The sequence below is a fragment of the Panthera onca genome, chromosome A2 (assembly GCF_046562875.1).
Source record: "Panthera onca isolate mPanOnc1 chromosome A2, mPanOnc1 haplotype 2, whole genome shotgun sequence".
Classification (NCBI taxonomy): Eukaryota; Metazoa; Chordata; class Mammalia; order Carnivora; family Felidae; genus Panthera; species Panthera onca.
Window position 1 is genome coordinate 53,289,674 of NC_138340.1, and position 12,473 is coordinate 53,302,146.

Sequence of the window (12,473 nt, forward strand, 5' to 3'; positions counted from 1 at the left end):
CCTGCCGGGCAGCTGTGGAGGCCGCGGGGAAGGCGGTCCCGGGGCGCCAAGGAAACGTTTCGGACCCGGGAGAAGGGGGGGTCTGCACGGTCCCGCAGTGGGGAGATGGCGGGTGAGCGTGCGTATGGGGGGGGGGCGGTGGAAAGGTGAATCCTGAGGTGAAATATTTCCTCGATTCTCTCAAATCCCTCACGACACATAAAAAGAGCTACTTTCTGCAACAGGGAAGAATCTTAAAAAATAGAGTTTTGTTTGTTTGTTTTCGAAGGGGAGGTGGTGCAGAGGAAGCCGACTTTCAGCCTAGACACATCAAAGCTCAGGTGAAACATTCAAAGCCAACAACAATTCTATATCGTGAGTCACGGAGTGAATTTGCAGTGGAGATCGGTGTTGTGCGGGGAGAGGGTGGTGGGGATAGATTTCACCTGGCTGGATGAGGGCTTGTATCCGTAGTGACATCAGCGTTGGTCAAGGCACACATTTGAAAGCCCAGGTGTACAGAGACTTGTTCCCATGGAGCATGGCTTAAGTCTGTTTAAGAATATTAAAATTCTTGTATTTTGTGCAGCAGGGAGGGGATTTGTGGATTTTTTCATTTGTTTTTGTTTTAGGAAAAAATATGTGTGTGGGAGGGGGTTGTGGAAGTGATGGCCTTTTCCAGCTGGAAAGATGACTGAGGTAAAATATTCTGGATCGTTAAAGGGGCACAAACAAATAGAGATCTACCTTAATGCAGTAGACGGCAACTTCAAGAATTCTCTCTTTCTTTCTTTCTTTTTTTTTTTTTTTTAAGGGATATTCAACTTAGAATGGTGAAGGTTGGGGGGAAATGTTACCTCTAGTTGGTAAAAGCTGAATGAGGTTCATTTAAGACACATCAGTTTAAAGAGGTTCTATTTTATGTAGCAGGAAGTTGGCCCAGGGGATGAATGGGGTGGGTGGTGATGTTGGAATTGATTGGTGAAGGGCTTGAAGAAATGAAGAGGCAAGAGCCTGGTTGCCCCCGCCCCAGGAATACGGGGAGGGTTTTATTTTTTTCGTTCTCACAGGGGTTGAGGTTACAGACTGGACCCAAGTGCTTCCTCTCGAGAGTGAGGCACAGAGGGACCACAGAGCTGTTTATCTCCATTTCCTCTTTTGGCTTGCTTCACTGCTTTTCTCTATCATTTTCTCACTGGGAGACTTGGAGGGAGGGAGTACTGGCGTGGGTGTGATGGAAGTGAGATGTAGATGTGGAGATGCACTCCGGCTGGCCCCTAATATGACTACTTTGAATAGTCATTTGGGTGACTTGCGTAGTTGCCTTTTCTCAGAACAGTGGAGTAAAAAATCTTAAGGGACCTTTGTTAGGAAATGACAAAGGTACTTGCAGGAGTGTTTGCAGAAAGTTAAGAGTATATGATGGTACCATAGGGAGCCCCCTGTAATTACTCTTAGTTCAAATCAGCAAGTGCTTATTAAGTGAGAAAGGCAGGTAACTAAGCTTTACTGAACATATGTTATATGTCAAACCCTGTACTAGGTGCTCTAATATATAGCTCATTAAATTCTTACCACAAAACTGAGGCTTACAAAAAATGGATAATGTGTTCCAAGTCATAGAGCCAGCAGATAGTAGACCCACGATTTGAACTTAGGCCCGTTTGACTCCAGTAGTGGCACTCCACTATGCTATGTTCCCTTACTATTTTGTTATTATATTATTGGCAATATTAATAATTAGCTCCCTCTATAGGGTAGGCACTGTAGGGGCCTTACAGAGAGCTCACATTTGGGGAGACAAAATGGAAACATGAAATGGTTAACAAAAAAGAATCTAGAATTATTTCAGACTAGTGTTTCAGGCATTCAATAAATGAAGTGAATGGGAGAGCCAGAGTTATAGGAGAAAGCTTCACAAAAGATGAGTCTTGAAGAAAGGCCAGGAAAAGGAGGGGAAAAATGGGAATGATATTGGTGCTTCGTTTTTTTATGCAAGAATCTGACACTCCTGTACCTTGTCCTGATCTCCTATCCTGTTGAAGACATTTGTTTTGGGTTTAATTACCAGTTAGGTACCTGCAGGTAGGAAGACACTCATTTGTACGTGTATGATGTGGCTGCTGTAGATTTGTGTTTATCACTAACTGCTTCAGTGGCTTGAGATTTGAAACTCTTCTTGGGTATTTTATTCTCTAGGAAGACTGCCTGCCCGGCATGAACCAGAGAATTTGCTTTGCCCTGGAGACTAGACTTCTGATGGAAGTAATAGAAGCCATTTTCCTTTGGGCTGACTCCCAGCTGTTTTCGAATTTTCTCTGAAGTAATAACATTGATTTATTAAAACTCATAAACCCAGTTTGAGTTTAGTGCTTGACAGCATTTGATGCTTCTCTGTTTCTGTGCTTAATAGCAATTCTCAGGATTGCAGATTTTGTCTGATATCATGCCTAAATGTGTTAAAAACATCTCAGTTAAATATTGTTGAATGGTTTTATTGGAAGTTCTCTGTAAGTTAAGGAGCAGGTGCCTGCTTATGACAAGCAGAGTGCCTTAACAAGGTGCTTTTTGCTCTAAAGGCAAATTTTAGTAAATTTGTTTTATTGTTTAAACTGTCTAGATACCAGTGAGCAGGTGTCATATGTGCCTACTATTATTTTCCTGATGCTTGACTAGGAAGTCAGAGTGTAACTTCCCAGTAGAATTTAAGAATGTCAGTCTCATCTGAATTATAGAATGCTAAAATAAAGAGGGTTTTAACAAGCATTTAAATAATTGGAGATTTAAAAGAAGGGCTTTAAATAGGCAGCCTTCAGAGCAACCTTAATATAGATTAAGATTCCTTCTAATGTTTACCAGTGTAATTGTGAACAATGGAATTTGGGGACTTTGCCACTGACTAGGTTGATGGGAAAATTGGAGGATATTTCTGTCTCTTTTGATTGAACTGTGTTTTCATTGGTTGCTAAAGATCTTTAGGTTAATTGTGCAGTGAAGAATCATTGAAAAAATGTATCTGCTTCACTAAAAAATGAAATCAAGATCATTATATCCCTTATTAGTAATTATTGTTAATATTTTAAAAATATATACATATTGCCTGACAATGCATGTTTTCTTTTAAGGTTCATGTCTAAGGTTGAAGTGCAGTTAAGATTGAACTCTAGGAGCACATGGTTGACTCAGTCAGTTGGGCATCTAACTCTTGATTTCAGCACAGGTTATGATCCCAGGGTTGTGGGGTTGAGCCCTGAGTCAGGTTCCACGCTGAGCATGGAGCCTGCTTAAGATATTTTTTCTCTCTCTCTCTCTCTCTCTCTCTCTCTCTCTCCCTCCCCCTCCCTCTCCCTGGCCCCTCCCCTGCTCTTGCTCTCTCTCTCTAAAAAAATAAATAAATAAAATAAAATCACTGAACTCTAATGATCTCTGTGTTTAAACAAGGAACAAGCGTCCATTTGGATATGTTGTTTTTTCTGCATATTACACTCTCACTGGTGAAAAGGTAAGTTTTCTCTCAGATTTTCCTGACTCCATTTTCAGTGATTTCAATAACAGTGATGAAGTGAAATTTTTCATCTTAGCATCTCTCAATGTTTGGTTTGAAAATCAGTGTAGCACAGGCATTCTAGAGACTATCTAGATGTTCTAGAAACTGCAGATATGGTAAATCCACAGGTGTTTATGGAGCATCTTCTCTGTATAAGGTATATATTCTAAGAAAAAGGAGACATAGTATCTCTCTTTTAAGATCTTTCTGTCAAGATGGATAGATAAGCATACATTTTTTTTTTTAAATTTACTAAAAACTACCTCTTGTATTCAAAGAATAATAGTCCTTGGATTAACAGCATTGACATCAACCAGGAGCTTATTAAACTACAGATTATCAGGTCCTCATGCCTACTGAATCGTAATTTGCATTTGAATAAAATCTCTAAGTGATTCACCTGCACATTAAATTTAAGATACACTGAACTAAACGGTATGTAATTAGTGCTAAAGGTGTGGCAACAACACCAACTACTGTCATTTATTGGGTAACTGCTATGTGTGAAATGTTGTATTAATAAGCTTTTTACAAATATTATTGAATCTCTACCATAGCAGTGTAGTACTATAGAAGTTTAAAAGAATGAAAAATGGGTGCGGGCTAGAAGTGGGAAGGGAATGCTTCATGGAAATATTGAGATTTGAATTGAACCTTGAAGAATTCGAATAAAAAAAGATAGGTTTGGCTCAGTCCGGAGAATGGATAGTATAAGGAAAGTACAGTGGTAGAAAAGACAAAGGCCGTGAAAAGACTGGATTGATGAATTACTAGGCAGCACCTACTTTCGTTCTTTTATGGTCCAACCTTGGCCATATTATTAAGAATAGGGGAATTCAAAGTATGGTAGTCTGAACCAGTGCTTGTGAGAGGCTCTAGAAAAATATTTGAATTGGAACTTGGGAGGAAGCTCAAATGAGGTTTGAGGTTTCTGTCTGCTAAATATTTTGTCTGTGTGTCCTGTTTCTGACTGGTGAACATAAACACACTGATTCCATAAAATGTCATTGTTCGTAAGAGCAGTAGGCTATAGCTTAGAATTCTAGATGGTTAGAGCTGGAAGATCATCTGGGTACTTTATAAATGGGAGAAATCTTGATCTGAAGAGGGGACAGTGAGTTGTTCAAGGTTATTTAACTAGTTAATGGCAAAACCAGAACTAGAATCTAGAACTTCAGTCTCTCTACTAAGCTATCTCTCCCCACTATACCACAGTACCACTCTATCCCTCTGTTTTGCTATCTTTCTACCTTTCTAACTTTTATCTTTTTCCATCCCTGATTCTTTCAAGGACTGATAGAGACTTTTCCTTTTATAATTATAGCATTTGAACTCGAAAGAACCTGAATGATCATCTAGCTGTGGAGAAATGGAATGATTTGCCCACCAATAAGAAGTTAGAGAATGGAGACTAGAACTTACATCATCTGACTCCAACTCAAATTTCTTTCTACTCTTTTTGTTTTTTTAATAACTGATATAATTTACTGAAAAGATTGATTTAAGCATCTGCAATGGTGACTTCAACCTTCACTCCTGGCTCAATCCTGATGGAGGTAATTTGTTTAACAATCCCAGAAGGACTGAAAATCAGTAAGTTGCTTGTGGATCCTCATCTGAAAATGATTCCAAGTCTTAGAACCTTCACCACAAGGAGATTTTCCTTTAGTGATTCTCAGAGTCTTGGCAACTGAACTGGTCCTTTCATTTTGAGATTCTTTTCCTTTGTACCTCTGGTCAAGTCAGCACATACGTTCTCCAAAGATACCGGGTTGTGGCTGGTTAGAGTTATTCTGAATTGTTGAATTCCTGCCTCTGGTTCCTGAGTGTTTTCCCAGTGCTTTTAAAAGCCATGACTGTGGAGTGGCTTCCTGATCATCTTGTTCCTGGGCAAGAGTGAACACTGGTGAGTCAGGAGCAGGAGCAAGGCATCCAGGGCTCCACTATAGCTGCGACCGCATCTTCCTTAAAGAGGTCTTTCTACTCTTAAGTCACTCTTTAAGCAGATCCCTCAAATTAATCCTTTTTCTCCTTAAAAATACTATTTTTGTCTGTTTTAAAGATTCTTTGTGGAATTCTTTAATGCATACTTTAAAAAGAGCCACACGAGTATCATGCTATATTCACACCAATTTCACTGTCTTATTTGTGTTATTGTTGTTTCAGGAAAGGTTATTGTAAAGTGGTTGAAGGAGATTCTTAGAGGCCTAGTAATCAAAATCCAAAAATATAATAAGGTTAGTTGGACTGTGGTACAATGATGACCTTCCTTTCAGGGACCCATTTTTACCAGTGTCCCTCTCTACTTGAGATTGCTTCCTGTCTTTCTGTACCAAGTTCAGATCTTTAATAACATTAGCCTTTTCTGTATCTTGCTAAGCAAGAAGTAGTGGAGACCCAAACAGTAAGTTTTCCAGAGTTGTATACCTTCCTCTAAAATTGGTAAAACAGTTAACTGGGATATGTTCAGTGCAGCTGAACATCTAACATAAGCCAGATGCTGGAGATATAAGGATAAGTTGGGCATAGGCCTTGTTTATGAGGATCCTCCAGTCCAAGAGGAAAGAAGACAGACATTTAAAAAAATTTTTTTTAACGTTTATTTATTTTTGAGAGATACAGAGACAGAGTGTGAGCGGGGGGAAGGGCAGAGAGAGAGACACAGAATCTGAAGCAGCCTCCAGGCTCTGAGCTGTCAACACAGAGCCTGACGCGGGGCTCGAACTCCCTAACCATAAAATGATGACCTGAGCCAAAGTCAGATGCTTAACTGACTGAGCCACCCAGGTGCCCCAAAGAGGACAGATATTTAAATAGGATTTATTATAGTATGGTAATTAGCATGTGTACGATACTATGAGAACACAGAGGTGGGTTGTCCTGGGAAATGAAGATGTGGGTAGAAATGATTAGGCCGTTAAAAATGTGCCATTGTGTATCCTTAGGTAAACTATTTTGCCTCCTTGGTTGATTTTGTAAAATCTGTCAAATGAGAGGATTGAAACAGACATTCTCTAAGATCCTTTACAGCACTATATTATTTCCGTGTTACAGTTTTGTGCTATTTTCTTTAAAAAAAAACTTTATAATTTATTCTATGGCATAATGCTTGTAAATCTTTGGAAGAAGAGGCATAGGTCAATAAATGACTAAACATGTCTTTGGATGAAAGGCTCATCTTTGAGTACTCTCCATTCAGTAGCTCTTTCTTACCTCCTCAAAGATGGGAATTGGGGACATGTGGTTGAATTTCTTTCTTCCTGATAGACCTAAGAACTTTTGTATACGTATGTTGAAGTATTGGCTGAAAGCCTTTATTTCTTGATCCCTGCCATATACACTGTGCTGAGCAGTTTATATAACATACGCATACACATTGTCTTACTTTATTCTCACAGTGATCCTGAACAGTAGAAAGAATATTTCATAGATGAGTAAACAAACTCATAAAAGTAATCACTTGTTAATCATAAAGTAATTAACATAAAAGTAATTAAATAGTTAAGCTGTTAAGCTGAAATTTCAGGATCTGAACCCAGATTGCCAGATTCCTACACACACACAAAAGACAAACTTGCCAGCAGAAAAAATTAGATTATTTTTTATTATAAAAATGTTGTTTCTTTTGCAAAATGATTTACCATATGATTCATTAATTTAAAAAATATATATATATATATATATTTAAATTTATACCTGAGTGAGTTAGCATATAGTGCGATAATGATTTCAGGAGTAGAATCCAGTGATTTACTTAAATAGTAAGCACCCCACTGCTTTTGGAGTTACTCAATTTACAAAAATTTTATATATACACAGCTTTTTCAGGATCATATCCTTTTTTTTTTTTTAATTTTTTTGTAACATTTATTTATTTTTGAGACAGAGACAGAGCATGAACGGGGGAGGGTCAGAGAGAGGGAGACACAGAATCTGAAACAGGCTCCAGGCTCTGAGCTGTCAGCACAGAGCCTGACGTGGGGCTCAAACTCACGGACCGTGAGATCGTGACCTGAGCCGAAGTTGGCCGCTTAACCGACTGAGCCACCCAGGTGCCCCAGGATCATATCCTTAAAGAGAGTGAGGGCATGGTTAAATGTAGTGGCCTCAGGATGTAGAGTTGCATACTGTTTTTAGTGTTTAATGGCACTCATGCTATATGTGCCCCTCTAAATCTTGTAGGACCTTCTGCATACTCATTGGATGGCATTGTCATTCTTTGTTTTAGCTTTCCACATAGATGCAATTGAATACCACAAGGCTACATATAGTTTTCCAGAGAGAGGAGAGGATGATAAAAAAGGTTTCTCTATTCTGCAGACATTACTTCAATGCAGCAGAAGGAAGTAACCTAGAATAGGGCAGGAGACCTATAGAAAGAATAAAGTGAGCAAATACCATAAATCTCTGAACTCTAAAGATGCCCATTCAGCGTGCCTATGAATGGGAGGAAGTATACTGGCCTTGTTTGTTGCTTGACAGCAGGCATTTCTGAAATTGTAATCAGTTCATGTAAAATTACAAAGCAGATTATGATTATATTCAGTCACTCTGCACTTCTCTTTTCAGCAGCATGAAACAATATGAACATATAGGACTAAGGGTCAGAAGACCTAGGGTTGAGACCTGGCTCCACCATCAACCATATGACCCTATCAGAGTTACATAACCTCACTGAGCCCCCTTTCCCTCTATTTGACACATTTTTCATTAGACACTTACTATATGCCAGACAGTATTTTGGGTTCTGGAATAATACAGACAAAAATTCCCTTATGTGTAAAATGGAATAATAGCATATATATCTCATAGCGATGTCATGAGAATTGAATAAAACAAGGTTTTGGAAAAGCATTTTGTAAAGGGTAAAGAGCCATACTAGTGATTGTTGCATCCTTCCTTGTTTCCACATGCAGGTACCCAACCTATCTTGGTCCTTTTGTTGAGTTCCCCAGATCTTATTGTGCAGTTTTATGATCTATTTTGCACATTTCAGGGTGAGAAATATCTTAATTTTTTTAGATTGAAGTCTGTTCATACCCAGAATTTTTGAAGGTTTTCTTCGGTATTTTTTGAAAGGAAACATAATTTAGTCTGTTTTTTTGTTTTTTTAAATAAGAAACATTACCCATTTGACTCAGCTATATTAACAATTAGGGACAGGACCACATAAATCCTTATTTTATTTAATAAATGAATTCTAAAATAGCTCTGCTGCAGTTTCACTTGTGACTAATTAAGGAAGGGTGGTTACAGAGGGAGAAATGAAGGAAGAGAGAAACATAGAATGGCTTTAAAAGGTGTTCCTGTATTATTTTCTCCTATTCAATCTATCTTTCATATTGCATTCAGAATATTCTTTAAAAAAATTTTTTTTTTTACGTTTACTTATTTTTGAGAGAGCACGAGCAAGGGAGGGGCAGAGAGAGAGGGAGACTCAGAAACTGAAGCAGGCTCCAGGCTCTGAGCTGTCAGCACAGAGCCAGATGCTGGGCTTGAACACATGAATCATGAGATCATGACTTGACCCAAAGCTTAACCAATTTCAGAGTATTCTTAAAACAAAAGCATTCACTGATTTTCTAGAGTTAATTTCCTTTTAAACATTCTTCTCTAACTCATTGTTGCTTGTGAGGATTATTTACAACCTCCAGTTTATCTTTTCAGATTCATTTGTCACTACTCTCTCAATCCTAAACTTTGGCTATATTCTGGATTACACTCTTTCTGAACACGTAACTTGGGTTTCAGTATTCTCTGCTATTATTACACAGTTCCTTTAAAATGCTCTTCTTCTGCTTCTCTCTCTTACCTCAATGCTCATTTTCTTTATCCCATTTTCAGAGCATGAGGATACTGTCTATTGTTTAAAAAAGCCCCATCTCCTCCAGCCTTCTCCATGTCTTTGCTCTAAATTTCACCCCTTCTATTTCCTTCTTTTCATACTCTCGTTTTCTACTGGTTGGTCCATCCTTGTAAAGAAAGGAACAAGAAAAATCTGCTCTTTGCCTTCTTAATCACTCTTCCAGATATGAAAGAGAAATCTCACTCTTGTCCCCACTTCCTTATCCTATATTTGCCCCCTTGCACTGAGAGCTTTTACCTTTTCCATAATACTGAAATTGTTCTTGCTAGGTTACCTCATTGCTAAATCCAAAGGAAGGTGTCAGTCTATACTTTAACTGATTGGCTTGATACTGTTTATCTTCTATTTGGAAGTCCCTTGGTTTCTGAATATGGCAATCTTTTTTTCATACTGTCTTTTTAAAGTTCCTTCTCTTCTTGGTCTTTTCCTTTGCTTACCTCATTAAATGTAGGTGTTCCTCAGGGCCCCATCTTCTGCCCATTTCCTTTTTCACTCTACATATTTTCCCTGGTCCATCCACTCTCAAGATTTCAGTTACTTCCTAAATGCAATCAGTTCTCAAATCTCAACCTTTAGACCAGAACGTTGTCCTGATCTTTACATGTATGTTTAGTTGCCTGCTGGACATCTCCATTTGGGTGGTTAAAGGTGACTCAAGGTCATTTGTTTCAGTATTGAATTCCTTATCTTCCCTTCCTATTCCAGCTCTTCTTATATTCTCTGTCTCAACTGAGGACACCATTAGTTGTCTGTTTCAATTTCTCATTAATTTCACCTAGAACTTTTGCATGCCTCATCATGATTTCCACTTAATAGCTTGAATGAACTATTTAAAATACAAATGTGACTCTTTGACTCCTTTGCTTAATGCGTTTCGTGTCCTATCCCATGTCTGATATGTAAAGTTCATGGCCTCCTGTGATTTGACCCCTGCTTACTTCTTCAATCTCCTAACCATTTCCATCCCTAAACTTCAGTTTACAGGATTATTGAACTATTTGCAGTTCCATATACACATTATGGCATTCCTTCCCTTTGTTTATGCTGTCCACTCCTCCTGCAATTGCTTTTCTTCTACTTTCCTTCCTTTTCTTGACTAAACGCATATTCACCTTTTGAGACTGAGATGAATATTTCCTTTATCAGAAATCCTTCTCTTAGCTCCTGGAATATATCGGGCATCTCTGTCCGCTCCATGCCCTCTTTCAGTCATGTGGATATCTTTATCACTGGACTCAACACAATGATTGGTTTATGTGATAGAGAGTTCTTTGCAGCAGGCTTAGGGTTTTACTCATTTTTATATCCTTAGCATCCAGCAGAGTGTCTGACACATAGTTTGAGTTCAGTAAATCTTTGCCAAATTGAACCTAGGAGAGTGAGATCTAGAGAATGAAAAAAAGGATAGAAGGGAACAATGGTGAGGAAGAAGTATTCTAGGATTAGAGTATATGTTATTATGTTGGAAATCATCTTTACTTACTGCAAATATAACTCTTTTTTTTAAAATATATTTTTTAACGTTTTATTTATTTTTGAGACAGGGAGAGACAGAGCATGAACAGGGGAGGGTCAGAGAGAGGGTTGAGGTTCTCCTCCATAGATTATATTGACACTTAGCTCTCAAGAAGCTCATTTTTCTGAAGTTCTTCTCTTCCCTCAGCATGAAATACTCATCTTGGGCCACCCAACATGCTTGTTTCTTTTTCCTTAGTGAAAAAATTCTTTTGGTTTACCCAAAGGATAATTCTGGAGAACTAAACAACATTGTGACTGAAAAATGTTGAAATACACAGTAAGCTTTTCATGATCTGACTTTGCTTACCTCTTCAGTTCTGTCTTTGGCCCCCACCCACTTTGATAGCCATGACAAACTACTCAGGTTTAATGGAACGTGCCATGCCCCTATGTTTTACTACTCCTACTACCTGAAAGGCTTCTTCTGTGTTTTTGCCTGAATAATTTTCAAGACTCAGTTCAGTTGTTGACTGTTAATAGAGTCAAGACTAGATTTACTCCTTCCTTAGTTCTTTCAATTTGTGTTAGAAACCATAATATACTTGCTTGTCTCATAGCAATTAACTTGTATTATAATCAGGTTTTACTTGTCTCTCTTCTCATCTTCTCACCTTCAACACTGAGATCTCCTTGAAGACAATGACTATAACTTTAATTTTGGTATCCCCAGCATTTGGTATGACAAAGAAGGTTTTCAATAATTATTTGTTGGATCAGTCAATGACTTATGAAAAAATTTCTGAGAGACAGAGAGAGAGAGTGAGTGTGAGTATATGAGCGGGGGCAGAGCAGAGAGAGGGAGACACAGAATCCAAAGCAGGCTCCAGGCTCTGAGCTGTCAGCACAGAACCCGATGCAGGGCTCGAACTTCACAAACTGCAAGATCATGACCTGAGCCGAAGTTGGACACTTAACTGACTGAACCACCCAGGGGCCCCAAAAATATTTTTATAAATTGTAAAATGGTATAAAAGCATTAATTATTGTTACTAGCCTCCCTTGATGATAAACCTGCTCTTCCACTCTCTAACATACCCTTTTCTGATGGGCATAAACATTCCATGCTTGTTCTTGGGAGAATAGCCATGTACTCTCGATTTCTTCCCCTCTTTCAGCCTAGCCACTAACGTGTCTTTGCTTACTTGAGCCTTTCTCAAATTTTGGAGTCAGTTCTTTCTTTTTTCCTTCTGTCTAGGACCATTCATCCATTCCAGTCCTCCTAATTACAGCTATAATAACTTTCCAGGATATATACCTCTTATTTATTTCTCTGTTCAAGAGACCTAGCAACTTTATGCAGTAACTTTAGCTTGAGGTAATCCTGCAAAAAGAGGCTTGGACTTTGTAGGAGGCAACTGAAGTCCCTTTTGTTCTGTTGTGGACTCTAATCCTTGAAAGGCCCTAATATTCATAATAAAAACTCAATTGAATACTGTTTCTTTTATACTTCCAGGTTCCAGTAATAATCCAGAGAGGGAGCTGTATGTGGGGGGGACATGCTGGAGTGTCCTATGCCCCAAGTCTCATGGTGCAGGGCTCCAAATTTGAGGGTATGTAGTGGGA

General features: G+C 38.6%; 1 protein-coding gene across 2 annotated transcripts in view; it reads left to right on the forward strand.

The window, feature by feature from the left end:
- SYN2 (synapsin II) overlaps window positions 1–12,473 on the forward strand; it is a 202,401-nt gene that overhangs the window by 658 nt on the left and 189,270 nt on the right. The window lies entirely within an intron of this gene.